The following is a 5,000-nucleotide window of genomic DNA, read 5'->3' as shown; positions in this document are numbered from 1 at the left end:
GGGGAGGGGTAATGTTCGGTAAGGGGGGGGGGGGTGTAATGTTAGGTATGGGGGTGGGGGGGGGGTAATGTTAGGTAAGGGGGATGTAATGTTAGGTAAGGGTGGTGTAATTTTAGGTAAGAGGGGGATGTAAGGGGGGGGGGGGGTGTAATGTTGTTCTCTTGCTTTATTCCAAACAACAACTAGCTCTGGAAAGCTCTGTGACATAATGCCAACAGAATGTAGTGGTGTGCGTGCATGCGTACAGGGGAAGCGGAACATGTAAATGGATAGGAGCACAAACGGTGTCGCGTGCATACATGCATATGACAGTCCATGCATGTATATGTGAACACTTTAGGGGCGGGGGGGGGGGGGGGGGGGGAGGGTGTTAGGGAGTTAGGAGGTACATCAATTTAATAAGTTTTTTTAATTTATAGAAGGAGAAAAAGGACCAAGGAACTACAAGTTTTTTAAGTACGAGAGTCTCGTTCTGCGGCGTGATTTTATGTCAGATATGAGTGAAACACAGCATTCAGGAAGTAAACATATCACTCAGCGCAAATTAGCAACTTAGCTACAGTACTGTCGGTCGTCGAAGAACTGGGTGTGATGGGGGGGGGGGGGGAGCCTCCTAGCCTAGACTGTTCTTATTATCATTTACTACAGTCTATGCACAGTTGAGTTACCGTGTATACATTGGTATGCTGTATTTGGTAAAATTCTAGCTGGGAAATTCTTCGGCACTTCGTTCTTCTCCGCCCGGCAGTACTTCTGATAATAGACGCCCTTAGCAAACAACAGTAACGCTATTTTTTACAGTACTCGTACCTTGACCACGCAAATAGCGTTGAAGCTGGAGCGTAAAAACGTTACGGGGGCTGATTTATCGTTGTGACCAACGGTACGTTTTTTGGCCAAATATTGCATAGTCCGTACGCATTTCACCTTGTATTGCGTATATGGTGACATAAATGGTTGTACCGCGCGAAATAAAAGCTATTCTCGTGGCAACAGCCTACTAAAAATAGCGTGCATCTTGCTAAAGGTCGAACCCAAATCACGGTATTTCCCCTTACGGTAATACCGTTACAACATAACGTTTTTTGCTAAGGGTGTCTATTGCCTGATCCAAAATGCTTTTATAAGATACTGACTGCTGTAGTGAGAACAGTGTGACATTCCTCAATTGCCAGATTGAGTAGAATAGGTGGATGCAAGTGTGTGATACTGGTGGTATCACTCTGCTCAAACAGGACTTGCAGGTCAATGTCTAGCTAGGTCAGGAGTACTCTACCTTGAAATTCCAAAGGGTTTATCATTATTTGAAACGCGGATGTTGAGCCATAAATATATGTAGAAAGGAAAAGGACATACCGTAAAGTCGCGGATAAAGCCAGGCTTATAAGCACATAAGCCGCTTTCTGCATCAGGCTTCAATGCAAACCAGGCTTGTATGCAAACCATGCTTATATGCACCACTGGTATTTTTCCCAGGCTTTTATGCCAGGCTTCTACGCGCAACACGCGTAGATCTACCACTGATTACCGGTATGGCGGCAGTTTTACTATGCACCGTACATAGCGCGTGCACTCTTGAGTCTTGACCCACCCGATCCGCGCTTGCATAGAAGCCAGGCTTCTACGTGCGACAGGCTTATATGCATTTGACCACTTTGATTTTCAGGCTTCTATCCGCGATGTGCTTGTATGCAAACTCGGCTTTTATCCGCGACTTTACGGTAATATGGATACGAGTTGAGAGTAACTCTCCATCACTGCAACTGGATACTATATACGTCGAATGTCTCAGTACTCTTGTCAGTTTTGTGCCTAGTTATTTCACTTTCTGACTGTATATAGTATCCAGTTACAGTGATGGAGAGTTACTCTTAACTCGTATCCATATGTCCTTTTCCTTTCTACGTTTATCATTATGGACCTTTTAATCAAATAGGGTTTACCTTAAAAAAATATTTTAAAGCGAAGTCACTAATGGATAGTTATGTCATAGGATGATCTCCTGTTGACCTGCCGTATGTGAAGTAATGATGTATGTCAATCCATTACCCTTACCCTGCCTTATCCCCTATCGAGTACCTCTTTGTGTGCTTCCAGCAAGGGTACTGAGTGAGTCAGTAGAGTCCCTACTTCTATTGTTCAGACAACAACGAGCAGAGCATTGCAGACATTTTCTACAAGATTAAAATTTGCTTGGGATACAGTGTACATAACCATGACCATTGTTTAGTATGGCTTCAGTCAATAGGTATAATACAGTGCAACATCTTCACTATACATACCAATTACAAGAAATCAGATCCACAACTTGCAGGGCATGTTTCTACAGGCCCTTGCGATCTCAACAATGTTCTTCAAGACTGAACATTGCTATACCATTGCGACTAATCATGCAGCTATGCTTGTGCATATGTGCCTTTGCGCATGTGTGTGTGTATGTGTGTGTGTGTGTTTATGTGTTCTTTGTATGTGTGTTTGTGTGTGTATGTGTGTGTGTGTATGTGTGTATATGTGTGTATATGTCTGGCTGTATGTGTGTGTTTATGTGAATGTGTATTTGTGTGTGTGTGTTCTGTGTGTGTGTGTGTGTGTGTGTGTGTGTGTGTGTGTGTGTGTGTGTGTGTGTGTGTGTGCATGTGTGCTTGTGTGCGTGTGTGTGTGTGTGCATGTGCATGTGTGTGTGTGTGTGTTCTGTGTGTGTGTGTGTTCGTGTGTGTTGTTGAGCTGGGGTGTGTGGTGTGTGTGGGTGTACACATGCCTACACTACCTACGCTGTTCTTAGTGGTCTTTCCGGCGGCCGCACATCACTCCACTACATGTAGCATGTATGGGAGGTGACATCGATATTGTCAAGCACCTTGTCAAGTGTAAAGCCAAAGTGGACAAGAGTGGTTCGGTAGGTTATACACCACTCTGCCTGTACATTGAAGAATGACTCAATATTGGCTCCTGTACCAGTCAGAGATGCCAGACTTTGCCTGTGCTGCAACCGTGCTTATGCTGGTGAACCACATTAGTTTTTGTCTTAGATTGGAAAATCATAACCATGTTATTATCACAAATATCGACACCCATGGATTATGTATAGAATGAACACCGATGTTGTAGTGTTCATGGGAATATAAACACTGCCATAACAACTGAGGCGTAGCCGAGGTTTTTATAGACAGTGTTTATATTCCCATAAACACAAGACAGAGGTGTTTATTCTATTTATACCTAGCTTCGTTTTTGGCCTGAAATAATAATAATAATATTCGCGGGATCCGCGTCGGCATCGCTTGAATGTTCAGAAACACACAAACTAGCCTTCGCATCCGCAGGCCACCACTATGCCTATTAACCTTAGTGGCGAATGCAGACCTTACAAGTGAGTCAGGGGAGAGGAGGTTAGTCTCTCAACCAATCGGGCGTGTAACGGCCCATAACCCTGTAAACTGCATCCTTGTTATTCTCACTCCGAGCTGTGAGTACCCAGTTGACCGTGGGTGTCGGCGCAGTTCAGCACGCGTAAAAAGTCTTTTTACACGCTCCCTGCTACCAGCGCGGGTCTTGAACTCGGGACCTCATGATTCGCAGGCAGGCCTGCAAACCAATCGGCCATATGCGTTGGTCTGGCCTGAAATACTGGTCCAAAATAGCTTTTTTAGTATCCCAGTATACTATTACCGTAAAATCCCGCCAGAGCGCCCCCGTCTCTCCCATCTCCCTAGGCCCTGACTTCTTGTCAGGGACGTGATTGATTGTATCCTCGTATGACTCTCTCGCAGTCTGTGATGCCGTACTGTACTGCAGACGCGTCCTCAACCCCGTTGGAAATGTACGCAACAGTGCCCACCCTCTTGACCAGGGATCGCACAAACCCTGAGTTTTGATGGGTCTGTACGACTCCTGGCTCTTGACCTTTGGTCGGTGTACGAGATGCACGAACAGTTTTTGTAGGGTGAGTACCTTTTCATGTAATACTGAATGCGGCAAGTAGAACTCGCTCATCTACCCCTCCCCACCTGAATCGTCGAGGAAGTAGGGACGCTCTGACAGGATTTTACGGTATGTGTAGGCAGCATTGCGTGTTACAGACCTAAGATAAATCTTTCAACCAACTTCAGCATCAGCACCCTGTTGGCTGGGTGGTCAAGATAGGTGCTTGGGAATCTACAGTTCGTTTCAAAAAGAAATGCAATCAGGTTTGGGTCTTAAAAAGTATGAAGATAAGGGAAAATTGGACAACAAAGTAGAGGGGACGGCTCGATACCGGGACGCTTTGACAGCCAAATTTGTATAGACCCAAACCGATCATCAGCGTTGATTTTTCACTCGAAATATGTTTGTGGAAGGAAACTGGCATGTTGAAGTTTGCTCTGGGGCCAGAGTCAATCGAACTGAGCCACTCCTTTGTGTTGACCCATTGCCTCCAAGTTGCCCAATTTTTCGCTTCAAAAAAGTTCAAGTCAGAGGTGGCTCCAAACCGGACACGTTTTAGAGTGCACGTCAAATTCACTCTGGGTCTGAAATTAGGTAATTGCTATCGCTCCACGACGGCCAGTACAGAGTAACAATAAGCCTTGTGTGTGCTTCCATTAGTTTCTATTGGTATGCGGTGCTTCATTGGCGAGAGGCGAGCCGCTGTTTACCTGCGACAAGAAGTTGATTTTTCGAAAGTCGTAAAACTCAAGTCGCAGTGCGAAGCAACACGTCAAAACTCACCTGCTTGGTATGGCGCTCCTGGTCATCGCAGAGCCATGAAATTTTGGCTCGGAGTATAACACATCGTAGTCTCACTGTGACATATGTTTTCTAATCAAAATACGAAGAGAGAAAGTGAATATTGAGTCCGTTCCGGTTTGCAACCTGTGTACTATTTGAAACCGTCCCCTCTACATAGAATGGTTGGTTAGGACACGGCAAATTGTTCTGTGAAGGTTTCGGAACAATTGGATCAGCCGTTAAGGAGTTAGAATTTTTGCCAGGTTTCCGGCCTTTTCCCATGGGTTACAATT

The 5,000-nt window shown here is 45.1% G+C and overlaps 1 protein-coding gene across 1 annotated transcript in view; it reads left to right on the top strand.

Moving 5' to 3' along the window:
• The window catches only part of LOC135819265 (uncharacterized), a 184,474-nt gene that overhangs the window by 138,536 nt on the left and 40,938 nt on the right, over positions 1–5,000 (top strand). The gene's annotated exons all lie outside the window — the stretch shown is intronic.

This window comes from Sycon ciliatum, chromosome 6 (genome assembly GCF_964019385.1).
Source record: "Sycon ciliatum chromosome 6, ocSycCili1.1, whole genome shotgun sequence".
Lineage (NCBI taxonomy): Eukaryota > Metazoa > Porifera > Calcarea > Leucosolenida > Sycettidae > Sycon > Sycon ciliatum.
This window is presented reverse-complemented; position numbering and strand designations above follow the sequence as displayed.